This window comes from Lissotriton helveticus, chromosome 3_1 (assembly GCF_964261635.1).
Source record: "Lissotriton helveticus chromosome 3_1, aLisHel1.1, whole genome shotgun sequence".
NCBI classification, from domain to species: Eukaryota; Metazoa; Chordata; class Amphibia; order Caudata; family Salamandridae; genus Lissotriton; species Lissotriton helveticus.
In genome coordinates, this window is record NC_136061.1 from 491,698,043 (window position 1) to 491,712,011 (window position 13,969).

A 13,969-nucleotide genomic window follows, 5' to 3' on the forward strand; every position below is an offset into this window, starting at 1 on the left:
GAGAATTGCAAAATGGAATGTAGGTAAAAAATTGCAATATTTTTGCGAATCTCTAAAATTCCTTAATTGCTATTAGCAAATTGTGAATCGCAATTTAGGAATGAGTGTCACATTCTCAAATTGTGATTTTCAATGAGAAAATCGCAATTTGAGAATCGCAATTCCAAGGGTGCCAGGGTGTGCAAAGGACACCTGTTGCACCCCTGGAATGTGCCTGTAAGAACATGTGGCGCACATACATGCTCTAAGGGCATGTCTGTGCGCCACATGGCACTTTGAATTTTTTTTTAAACGCATTTTGACAGGAAATCGCAAAATACCATCTACTTGAAGTAGGTGGTATTTTGCGATTCCTTAAGCCAAAATCGCAATTTTAAAGGCACCCCTACATAGCATTTAAGGAATCGCAAAATTGCGATTCCTTAAATGCTTGAGCAAAATAAGAAATCGCAAGTTTTGCGATTCCTTATTTTGCTAAGTGGCACCTACATACCAAAAGGCCGTTTGCGATTCGCAAACTCCTTCCTACATATGCCCCCTAGTGCTTAGAAGCAATAAGCACCTATGGACAGGGGCAAAGTCAGTAGTTCAGACCGACCGCGATGGAGTGCAGGCCGGGAACAAGACCCATGCTCGCCTGCTGGACAGAGTACCTTGGTCCTGGTCGCAGCAGCGAGGTGCAGGGTGCAGACGAGTGAAACATCTATGTTGGGACCGCAGTCAAGGTGATGGATAGATTTTCTTCATGCAGTGGTGGCGATGCATCGGGTCTGTTTAGCAAAGTGCAGGTTCTGAGTGCAGCGGTTCCGAAGATGATGCCCCTGGGTCATCCACGCTGGAGGAGTGATGTGTCAGTCTTTTCCACACAGTGGGGGCAGTATGTCCGTTCAGAAGCGGCGTTTCCAGATGTGATGCGCTTGTTCCTAGTGCGATGCACAGATCCTACTCCCACAACAGGGCAGATGTGCCATTTCTGCTCCACGCAGACTGGAGATGCTTCACTGTCTCTGGTGCAGGTATCTAGGTTCACTTCCAGGTAACCAGGCACATGAGCATGGGTAGAGACTTTAATAGCCCTGAGTCTCAAGCAATAGGGGGAAAGGTAACAAGCCTGGAGACCACTTCAGTTGCAAGGCAGAGTCCAGCTCTCCTCAGCAGGGTCAGAGAGCAGCAGGCAGCAGGGTGGCACAGCAGAAAAACAAGCCTTCTAAGTCAGCAGTCCGGGCAGAGTGTCAGACCTTGATGCAGCACAGCAGTTCTTCTGAGAGAGTCCAGTTGTAGTTTCAGAAGTGTCTAACCCAGTTCTTATACCCAGTTGTGCGTTTGAAGTGGGGGTGACTTCAAAAAAGCGTCTTTGATGTCCACAAAGGTCCTTTCTTCCCAGGCCTGGCTCCAGACTATCAGTAGTGGGTAATCAGTCCTTTGTGTGGGGACAGGACACTGATTATTCAGGCGTATGTGTCAGCCCCTCCCTCCCTTCCTGCCCATGAAGAGCCATCAGAATGCAGATGAGTGCTTAGAGACACCTAACCTTCATGTGTATGTAGCTTTCTAGAGGAAATGCACAAAGTGAAGCTGTCACCCACCCCAGACATGTGTTGGAGACAGGCTGCAGGCACAGAGAGCTGTAAGAGCAGAGAATTGTCCACTTTCTAAAAGTCGCATTTCTAAAATAGTAATGTTAAATTCAACTTTACCAGTAAAGAGGATTTATCATTACCATTCCAAAGCTATGAAACATGACACAGCTATTCCTTACTACTTGGAAATTACAGATTAAAAGTGTATTAAGAAATTCCCAACGTTAACCTATGAGAGGAGCAGGCCTCACATTAGTGACAAAACACATTTTTTTTTCCACAACCAGGACATGCAAAACTTTAACATACCTTTTACCTACATAGCACCCTGCCCTATGGGTTACCTAGAGCCTACCTCAGGGATTACTTATGTGTAATAAAAGGGGAGTTTAAGGCTTGGCAAAGAGTTTTAACTGCCATTGTGAAGTGCCAGTAAACTGCACACACAGACCTTGCAGTGACAAGTTTGAAAAGCTACTTGTATGGGTGGTACATTCAGTGCTGCCGGCCATCTAGTGTTTTCCACCAACAAGGGAATCCAATTAATAGCGAGGGACCTTGGGTATTAATTATTTCCAAAGAACAGCGGTCCCTTACACTTAAAATATTACTACTATAATTTACAAAGAAGTACACTGATATCTATGTTTTGACTGTCCAACTGGACATAATCATATTAATGTAAACAATTAATTAGAACAACATGTAAGTGGGACATCTGTAAGGGACCATTAGTTATAGATTAATTACCTTAGAATTACCCCCAGGCGTCAGACTGGATCCGGAGAATTTTTCTGTAGCAGTACCCATGCGAGTCGGTAGGTGGTGTCGGTTGACTCCTGGTCTGTCGTCGCTGGGATGATGTCGCAGTGTCTACTTAGACGCTGCCCCTGCGTGCTGACGTCAGTTCTTTCTTTTTCTGCGCCAGCCAGCGCAGATCTGGAGAGAACGTGCCCCTTAGTAATTTTTTGACTAAACCTTTTTTGACTTTTGTCAACATCTTTTTTTAATCTACGAATCCTGGTAGCACAAAGGATGTCACATCGTCGGACTGGCTTCAAGCCTTGTTACTCCTATCACAAGTTGATGTACGTCACAGATCCGTACCTCGTGTGCCTCTGGTACCTGGAGCGTGACCACTGACCGAAGTCGGGCTCTGCGCCTTTTAAGATCCCGGTCGAGAGGAAGGCCTCAGGATCGGTCGCGGAGCCACCACCACTCGTCATTGAAGTCTTCGCACTCCTCAGGTAAGTCGAAGGACAAGGAGAAGGCGTAGAATTATTGTCGCTCTTCGTCTCCTCTCCGTGCGATGCGGGACCCGTAGCGTTGTCGCTCTCCAACTCTGTCTTCGGAGCCTGCTTCTGAGACTGCTACGTGCTTCCCTCCATTTCCCAGAGCCGGAGCATCCCCTGCCCAGCTTCAAGCCTTTTACGAGGCTCTTTTCAGCTTTTTTGAGCAGCCCGATACTGCAGGTGTGCTTTCAGGCCCCACGGACTCGGCTGGGGGCGCTGGACCTTCGATGCCGACTTGGACCCGGTGCCGGACCAACGTCGCTCAACGTTGGTACAGGCACTGGAGTGTACTTTTGTACCACTCTTCATCCCTGGCGTTCCCTAGCGCACTAAGTAGCAGCCAGAGGAGGGTGAGGAGGACTGGGAAGGGTCTGGAGACCCTTTAGCTGTCCAGCTTGAGGAGCCGGACGGGCAAGAGGAACTGGGTACCTCCCCAGACCTCGGCATACTCCCCCCCTACCGTGGCTACAGAGGAGGGAGCTTATTACACAGTGGTGCTTTGTAGGGCGGCTGAGGCCTTGAGCTTCCTATTGTGGCAGTCAGGACTAACCTCCTGACAAATGTACTTCAAACCGCAGCAGCCTCTTCGGAGCCTCTGCTGCCTTTTAATGAAGTCCTCACAGATATCCTTCTGGGCACTTGGTCCAAGCCCAGCACAGGGGCTCCTGTGGACAGGAGGATTGCCAGACGCCACCGCCCAGCCCGGGCGATCCACTTTTTCTCTCCCAACACCCCATCCCAAGAGCTTGGTGGTCCAAGCCTCGTCTTCTAAGGGCACATTCCCTACTGCTCCCCCAGATTGGGAATCCAAGACGCAGGACCACCATGGGGAGAAGATGTTTTCTGCTGCCAGCTTAGTGCTGTGGTCGGTGAACACCGCATGCCTCTTGGGCCATTATTCCCATACAATGTGGGATACGTTGCGCAAGTGTTGCCACAGTGCCCGGAGGAGGCCCGGGCCATTCTCACCCAGGCAGTGGGTCGAGACGCAGCTAAGTTCGCCATTCGGTGTGGGCTGGATATATTCGCGGATTCCACGTCAGTAGCCTTAAGGCACTACGCCTGGTTGAGGATGTCTGGTTTCTCCGGGGATGTCCAATCCACCCTTTTGGGCATGGCCGTTGCCTGTTTGGCGACAAGGCGGACTCAGCGCTCCAGCGCTTCAAGGATTCTAGGGCTACGGCCAGATCCTTGGGCCTCGCTGCAACCTCTTGCCCCGCGCACACCGCTTTTTGCCCCTTTCGTAGGTCCAAAAGGGTGCCCCAATACGTTCCACCCAATCTGGCCACAGGGCCGCGCAAGCTACCCAGCCTCTGTGTGGCTGTGGACGTGGGACCCATCAACGCGGGTCTGTGGGCCAGTGTGCAAGCCAGTCTACCCATGCCCTCTCTACAGCAGTCTCCAATCCCTCCTAGTCCGACCTTTCAGGCCACCAGAGGCCAGGATTCGCCATCACCTCCCTACTGGCAGAACATCAGTCGGACAGGTGGGTTTTGCAGATAGTCCGAAGGGGCTACTCCCTCCCCTTCTAGACTACCCCTCCCTCCATGGCACCAGCACTCCATCGCATATCAGAGGATCACTGGGCCCTTATTTGCCAGGAAGTTACAGCTCTCTTGGCCAAGGGAGCTATCAAAAGGGTCCCTGTACCACAAGTAGGTTGTGGTTGTTACTCCCACTGCTTTCTGGTGCCCAAGTAGGACAAAGACCTGCGTCCTATCACAGACCTCAGGGCCCTCAACCGCTTCCTCAGGAAGGAGAAGTACAAAATGCTAACCTTGGCTCAGGTCCTGTCTGCCCTCGACCCTGGAAACTGGATGGTGGCGTAGGACTTGAAGGATGCTTATTTTCACACCCCGTCCTGCCAGCCCACAGGCGTTACCTACAGTTCACGGTAGACCGCAAGCATTTTCAGTATACTGTGCTCCCTTTTGGCCTTACCAGTGCCCCTCGGGTGTTTACGAAAGTGATGGCGGTGGTTGCAGCTCATCTGCGCAGATCAGGGGTTCCAGTCTTCCCCAGGCTCAACGACTGGCTGTTGAAGGCGAGCTCGGCCCAGGCTGTTGTCTCCCACCTCCAGACTACAGCAAGCCTTGTGCACTCGCTTGGGTTCACTATCAACTTGTAGAAGTCACACCTGATTCCCTCTCAGCAGCTCCTTTTCATCGGACCAGTTCTGGATACAGTGCAGTGTCGGGCTTATCCTCCCGAGCAGCAAGTCCAGGATATTCAGGCTATGATACCAATGTTTCAGCCTCTATCCCGGATTTCGGTGTGAATGACCCTGAGGCTGCTGGGCCTCATGGCCTCCTGCATCCTGCTGGTGGATCATGCGAGGTGGCATATGCAGACTCTACAGTGGGGCCTGAAGTTCCAGTGGGCGCAGCATCAGGTGAATCGTTCAGATGTCGTCCAGATCTCGGAGGGGACTGCACGTCAATTGCAGTGCTGGCTCACGAACCAGGATTGGGTCAGCGGCAGGTCCCTCTCCCTTCTTCAACCAGAGTTCACAGTAGTGACGGATGTGTCACCCCTGGGATGGGGAGGCCACCTGGGAGAGGCGGAGAACAGGGGTCTCTGGTCTCTAGCGGAGTCCGGTCTCCATATCAACCTTCTGGAGCCCCGGGCAATCCGTCTTGCACTGAAGGCCTTTCTTCCTTCTGTCAGAGGAAGAGTAGTGCAGGTGTTCACAGACTACTCCACCGCCATTTGGTACTGCAACAAACAGGACGGGGTGGGGTCGTGGACCCTATGTCAAGAGGCTCTTCGTCTTTGGACATGGCTGGAAGATCGGGGCATGTCCCTGGCGGTTCAACACCTGGCCGGTTCCCTGAACGCCAAGGTGGACAAACTCAGCTGCCGGTGCATGATGGATCACGAATGGCGTCTTCACTTGGAGTTGGTGCAAGTTCTCTTTCAGCAGTGGGGAGAGCCTTGGTTAAATCTGTTCACCACCGAATAGAATGCACAATGTCAGCAGTTCTGCACATTGGAATTTCCAAGGCGGCACTCTCTCGGCAATGCTTTTCGACGCGAGTGGCACTGCGGCCTCTTGTGTGCCTTTCCACCTGTATTACTTCTACTTAGAGTGTTGAAGAAGATCAAACGCCACCGGGCCCAAGTCATTTTTGTGGCTCCGGACTGGGCTTGAAGAGTCTGGTACCCCGAGCTCTTGAGCATGGCCACCGATCCTCCGATCAGACTGCCTCTTCGGGAGGATCTTCTGTTGCAGCAGCAGGGGACAGTCCTCCACCCGAACCTGTCCAGCCTCCACCTCCTTGCGTGGAGCTTGAGTAACGACAGTTGACCGCTTTCGACATTCCTCCCAGAGTGTGCAGTGTTATCTTGGTAGCCAGGCTTCCCTCTACTAAGACGATATGCGCCTGTAGATGGAACACATTTGTGGCATGGTGCACAGCAAATCCTGTGGATCCCCTTTCTGCCCCTCTTTCAGGGGTTCTACTCTTTGGCCTAGCAGGACTCTGCTCTGGGCACTCTAAAAGGCTACCTTTTGGCCATCTCAGCCTTTCTGTGCCTTCCTGATCAGCCTTCTTTTTTCAAGTACCCGATTGTAAGTGGATTTCTAAGGGGCATTACTCATTTCTTTCCTCCTTCTCCTTTTGTAATGACCCAGTGGGACTTGAATCTGGTTCTTACTTACCTTATGCGTGCTCCCTTCGAGCTGCTAAATAATTGTCCTCTTCGTCTTCTTGCCTTGAAGACCCCTTTCCTGCTTGCTGTCCCATCTGCTCTCAGCGTGAGTGAGCTTCAGGCTCTTTCCTCCAAGCCTCATTATCTTGCAGTTCATCCAGACAAAGTGGTCCTTCAGACTAGGCTCTCTTTTTTTCCCAAAGTGATTACCTCTTTCCACATAGGTCAGACCATCACATTGTCCACCTTCTTCCCGCCTCTTCACCCTTCCAAAGAGAAGGAGAGACTCCACAGTCTGGACCCAAAACGTGCGCTGTCCTTCTACCTTGACTGCGCCAAAGATTTCCTGGTGGATGATCAACTCTTTGTAGGTAAGGTGGGCGCCAACATTACTGCCTGTATTGCCAAGTCCGGACAGACAGCTTTTTTGGCCGTTCTGTGCTCCATGACTTTCTGGTGTGAACTTAGTTCACAGACCCACCTTCGGGGTTGGCATTGCTGGGTATCAATTCTAAGGTAAGGAATCTATAACTAATGGTCTCTTTCAGATGAACATGTTACTTGCCTCCGTTAATGATGTATCTGTAAGAGACATATATTAGTTATAGATTCCTTACCGCCCCACCCATCCTCCCCGTTCTACGAACTGACTTCTAGGGATCGGGACTCCCTTCCAGGGCCCTAGTTTTGTGCACCTGTGGTCAGTGTCTTGCATGGCTCTGCGCTTTTGGCGTGGAAAGTCGTGTAAGAGCTGACGTCAGCTTGCAGGGGCGTCATCTAAGTAGACACCGCAACGTCATCCCAGCGACCACGACACTGACGACTAATGCGGAGTTGACCGACGCCACCTACCAATGCGCAGGGGTACTGCTATAGAAAAATTCTCCGGATCTAGTCTGACGCCTGAGGGTAATTCTAAGGTAAGGAATCTATAACTAATGTGTGTCTCTTACAGATACATCGCTACCGAAAAGAGAGAAAAAAGGAATGGATTCAGGCATTAAAATAGTAAGGCCTATAGCATTATTAAGTTGTTCTTGAATTTCCTCAATAAAGGTTTTGAAAGAAAAAAAAAGTTGTTAGACCAACAAATACACATCACGGCACCAAAGCTCAATTTGTTAAACAGTAAGGTTGTGTCAAGGTGCAAAGAGTCAACAACGTTTCAATCCACTTGTCAAAATACTGGGATCATCTTCAGGACAACAAGGATAATGCCTGAGGTAAATGCTAATTGCAATAGTATCTAAGGGAAGGAAAAAGATAGAGCACGCTCAAATATTACTATATAGGTTGTTTATCTGAACAAGCGATCACACTATATGGTAATTATCGAGCGTGCTCACTGAATTCAGGTTGCACTTGCGTCCATTCATACATTTTAATGAATTTTTATGAATATACCATATAGTGTGACCGGTTGTTTCTCTAAACAACCAGTCATGCTATATGGTAATTATTGAGCGTGCTCGCCCACTTCAGGTGGCCCTGGCGTTGAAGGCATAATGGGGCTGGAAATTAAAAAAAAATATTTACATTCCTGCTAGTTATGTAATTGCAGTTGATGAATATTTGAAAATCAAGAAGGTACCTAAAAAGGTTAGTTACAGTAGACAGTATTTAAAACTATTTATGATTCCAAAATGGCTAATTCAAAATATTGATTGGTCTTCAGTGTTTATTGGATTGAAATAAGGAAAGTAGTAAATGTGTTCAGCTAAAGGCTGCATGCATTATATTTTGCTGATTACAGCATGTGGGTCTTTCGGTCTGTCATTTTCCAGTTATTATTACTGGGTTGTGCTGCCTCTCACTGCTATTTTTTCTTGCTCTCACCATATTTGAGGAAGCTTGTGCTCTGATGAAAAGCAAAACAGAAGCTGGTGTTTCTGCATTTGAATTATGAATTATGCATAAAGGGAAAGAAAATGCAGTTGTCAAAACTAAGAAGTGTAATTTTCATCACTTTGATTTCCGACATCCAAGGAGAATATGGTTCTTTGATCCCTCTGGTAATCCTAGGTAGTTCAAGCAGGAGTGGTTTTTGAATGTACTGAACACCTATTGAGATTACACAGGGATTAACGTTATGTGGCCTGGACGGTGACATGCTGAATAATGTCCTTAAGGGTGGAAGTGTTAGGATTGTACTACCACACGGAAGATATCAAGGGTCTCTTGTAATTGCCACTTACATCGGTACCTATTTGTGGTATCCGAAATTGCACATACCAAGAGGTTATCTAGAAGGTTACACAGGAGAGAGACAAAAGGAGGATAAAGAGAAAGATGAAGACACCCATCAGCCCACACATTGGCGGAACTTCATCATCTGGGTCGAAGTGGAAAGATGGTTTTCGCTAGACACTTCCTCAGGAGATTCCTTGAGGATTGCTAGTATCGGATCGTTAGATCGAACCATCAACCACAAGATGTAAAGTTTTTTAGGCTGAAGGGGCAAGTTACAGTGCTCAAAAGAAGGTGTGAAAAGTGTAAACAATTATAGTGGTGGTCTAAAAATACCTATTTTGATGTCTAAGAAAACTTTATTGGATGCGACCATCAAAACGGCATGTTTAAAAACAGAGTGAAAATAGTATGTAGAAAATTACTATTCACCATGAATATTAATTGGTCAACATGTTTCAGCCCTCACGGGCTTTCATCAGGACCTATGATGTACACTACTGCAACACTTACCATTTATTGTGATAAACAGTGAAGATTATGTAGCCCTACCAGTTGTGAAGTAGTCTCATATCTTAATTTTCAAACCTCTCCTATGGAACAGGAAACAAAAAAGAATATGCACAGAACAAGACAGATGTCAAACATAAGGAAAGCATCTCGTGTGTTATGCTAAGTGTCTCAATCGTATTCTCCACTCACCCATCAATGTAGGGGGGAACAGCCTCACCTCGCCTGGCGCTCGCTCAGGACAAAGAGGCCACGCACTGGAACAACAGAAACATAAATCGTTATATGTGACTTGGACATAATGATGTCATGATGTGATGTATAGTGGCTTAATGACATCAAGATTCAGAATTGGAAGTAGAGACCTAAGCAGAGATGCAGGTCCAAGACCCCAGTGACTGACAGACTCTATTTTAATGACAGATTCCAGCATACAAAAAGGTTAAATTTTGCTTCATGAAAAGAATTGAAGACATCACAAAATCTCTTGAAACAGAAATTTTTTTTAAAGAATTTTATGAAAAGAATTTTAATCTGTAAGTACTTGTTAAAAAGCGAGATATGTCCCGCCTTAGGATTTTAGATCTTCAAAACTGCATGGGAAATAGTTAAGTGGTACAGCTCTTCAATAGGAAAAGTCTGGGGAGTTTTCCACCAGTGCCAGTGCTACCAGTACCACATCAACAAAGCTGAGCACAGTGGCCCGCCGGTAGAACCACCAATGAACCCCTGATCCAGCCAAAAACAGCCCACACTCACCTCTCCGTCGTTACCTCGGTCTAGCAACTGAGCCGAGGGGAAGGTGGCGAGGCTGTCCAGGGCTGGAAGTTTAAAAGCTTGAAAGCGGACCAGAGAGAGAGCTATCACTCTAGTTAACAGAACAATGATTGGCTCTGCGTCAGCGCTATTCTGCTGCAACAATAATGTCGTCATGTGAAGAAAACGGCTATGTGGTTGGTCCAGCCCAAGCAGTGAGGATCCTATGGGAGCCGGTTTTCTAGACAAAAACGTGCATAGTGTGAAGCGTGCTTTGAATGGTGGCTTCAACCGGAAGCTACCAGTAATGCTCCTCAGCTTAAAGTGCATTTTCAAATGCGGACCACGGTGGAAGACATCAGTGTGTCATGTGGAAAAGGCGCTGATTGGTCAGACTCAAAACCGGAAAGAAAAAGTATAACGGATGATGGATGCGCCGAGAGTAAATAACAGAGCACGGCGCTGTTTACAGTATTGCCCGGCTCTTTGTGTAAGGATATGTTCAAAGATGCCTTGCGGTGTCGTGAGTGTATAAAACGCTCTTAGTTCTTTTGCTTGCCTCTTAGTGCATGGACCCATTAGTGCCTAAATGTGCCCTTTGTGTATGGATGCTGATTGGTCGTGCTTAGGGCCAGGAAGAAACTGCACCACATGAAGGGTGCGTCGGAAAATAAACATAAAGGCGCAGCGCTGTGTGTTATATTGGTCTGCTCTTCGTGCATAGACATGTTGCAAAATGTCTCACAGTGTCATGAAATTGGACATAGAATCTGGGCCCGGCGGAGATTCTAACATGTCACCCTCGTTCTTATGTCAAACTGTAACAGGGAACCTGATGCGGTCAATTTCTAGAAACCGCCGATCATCGCAAAAGAAAGGGTGCCCTGACCTGAAAATTACATAGAGAGCATGGCTAGCAAGCCTGTGCCTACCGATGTTTTACAGACGTCCGCCGCCACTCTTACACAGAGATGGCTAAGATCGATCGTAATGTCTTTAAACAAGTATTTCAATCTCGTCACACACACGAAAACATGATAAAGGCTTATCAGCGGGAGTGACCAAGTCGGTGTGTATGTAAAACAAGATCATATGTAATTACGACGGAGACTACATGGAACAAGCACACTGTATGTGACCTGGGGTAGAAAGAGAAGTTGGCTCTTTCAATGAAAAAGATCACATGCGACGCCCAATAACTCGCTTGCATATCTTGTCATAGTGAAATGGAAAAAGTTCTTATAACTGTAACCACGGTATGTCATCATTTAACCCCTCTGTATCACATTTAACTTTGAAAATCTATTTTTGCTCTTTTTTGAGCAAAAAATGAGAAATATCGTTCACATGTGGGGGTATGAATGTCTGTTCCAAGACTAGCCATTCCAGCTCATCTGCAGAGTGTTTCATGTTAAGAAAATGAGACGTCAACCGGGTTGCTTGTTTATTGCGCCTGATGGTACTTTTGTGCTCTTGTATTCTCAGTTTGATCTTCCTCGTTGTCATGCCTATATAGCGAAGAGTGCATGGGCAAGTAATCTGATAGATGACTTTTTCACTGTTACAATTTGTATGTCGTTTTAGCAGCCACGGGCGTGCTGTGCCAATGTCAACCGATAGTGTTTTCTTGGTCTGAGGACACACTGAGCAATTGCCACAAGGGTGATGTCCTTGGACCGGGGGAAGATTCCACAGTGTAGGTGTGGTTTCTTCGATGGTGTGTCTTGGTCTGGTGTGGACCAATTCGTCTCTCAAATTGGCACTTTTTTTGAATGAAAAAAGTGGCAAGGGAATGTTGTCGCCTGCACTGTTCAAAATACGCCATTTTTGTCTTATGATCTTTTGGATCATTGACGATGCAGTACTGAACGTGGTGACACACGTTAATTTGTTGAGAGGGGGTTTCTCAACAGGTGGTGCCAGTAGTGCCTCCCGGTTGTTGTTTGTAGCCCTTCAGTGAGCTAGGGTAAAGGCGTTGTTTAAGTTTGTTGGATAGGTCTTTGGCTTGGGACTGGAAATCCGGTTTCTCTGCCCAGTTCCTTCGAACCCTGAGAAACTGCCCAAAGGGTAAATTTTCTCTGAGGGAACGGGGACGGTGACTGTCGAACCTGAGTAATGAATTACGAGACATGGGTTTTCGATACAAGCTGCTTGAGAGATGTCCTTCTTTTGGAATGATCAACAGATCCAAGAACGGAAGTTCCGTTCTGCTGTGATCTATGGTAAATCTCAAAAAAGGATTCTAAGAGTTGAGCCACATTTGAAATGCCAGTAATGATTGACTGTCTCCACGCCATACCACCAAGATGTCATCGATGTACCTCTTCCACAACATCGTTTGATGGTAATACGGATTGTTGTGGTTGAGGACATGATGAGTCTCGAAGGGGTGGACATATAAATTGGCCAGGCTTGGCGCAAATTTACTGCCCATAGACGTCCCTGATGTCTGTAGGTACAGAGAGTCCTCGAAACTGAAAAAGTTCTCTGTCATGGAAATTCTAGCCAGTTCCATGATAAAGTGGATTGGTGTTATACTCTCATGGGGAGTGGTTTCTAAACGTTCTTGTACAGTCTGTAGAGTTTCCACTTGCGGTATACAAGTGTATAACGATTCAACATCGAAACTGACAAGGATGTCAGAGTCGATGTTGAACTCAACCTCGGGTAATAAGCGCAGGACATCTTTGGTGTCCTGGAGATAGGTTAAGAGAAAAGGAGGGGTTTGGCCCTGTGGGAAAGAGGGTAGGTAGGGCCTATTGAAATGCCACGAAAAGGGGGGTTTACCTATGCCTCTTATGAGCACGATTGTGCACACATTAATGAACCATACAGAGAAAACTACATTAATTAGTAAACTCTGACAATAATGTCATTTGCATTTAGGCTTTTATGCATTTGGATCTTTAGAAAACAAAGAAGGATACATAGTCAACTGTACATTGAGCAAACATCAATTTTGCCAGGGAAAAGCTTGACGAAACATTGTGTACAAAAATTAAACTCAAAAGAATTAGTGCAAACAAAGTTACAAATAGTGAAAAACTATTTACAAACTTACAAATGTAACAGTATCATACAGTCATATAGAATAATACAAGAGGAAAATTGCAACTTATGCTTTCAATCACAATTCCTGTCGCTATCTAGTTATCAAGGAACCACTTTTCATGAGCGCAGGAATGAGAATCAAAACTTAATTAAGACACGGTGACTTGTTGTCACGAATGACTTTATGCCGACGCGTTTCGAAATCCAATGTATAAATCATCGGAATCTCATCAGGGCGTGGGAATCTATCCGCCGATACTGTGTAGGGGAAAGAAAGGGGAAGTCGAGTTTAGAAGACTGGGCCTTGCATGAATGTTAAAAAAGCTTATACCCAATGAATGCACCCGAGGGTGCAACATACCTCATGCGACCAGTACAGATTGGTCACAAATAATTATTCCAAAATCAGTTTTGATCATCAGACAAAGCGGTTGTCAACCTGCAAGGGAGTGACATAGCTGAAATCAGTGAATGCTGTTTGGCTGCCAGGTGGTGCAACTAAATGGACACAGGGGGGATGTGTGTAACACAAAAGATTACCTTCGAATCCGGTGTGTTCAGGACTCGAGGTGTGAGGAGTTCAATTTCAATATTCTGTCCCTCGAATTTTACTTGATGGCACCTGTTGGAGAAGGGGCATGAAAGTGGACTTCGTTTTCAGTCCCGTATTGGTGTCTGGAGTCAGTTGTGTGGGATCCCTGTTGCTGTCTTTGAAGAAGAAATGCAGTCTTACTGTTCGAAAAAATCTTTCAATCTCACTGCGAAGTTGAAAGGCGTCTCCGCTGTTTGTAGGGACTGAAAACGAAGTCCACTTTCATGCCCCTTCTCCAACAGGTGCCATCAAGAGTTGGAACATTTGAAGCTGCTGTGCTACATGAGATGAAATCTTTGAATCTCTCTAGACACGACAGTTATCAAAATCTATCAAAACTTGAGAGGCAA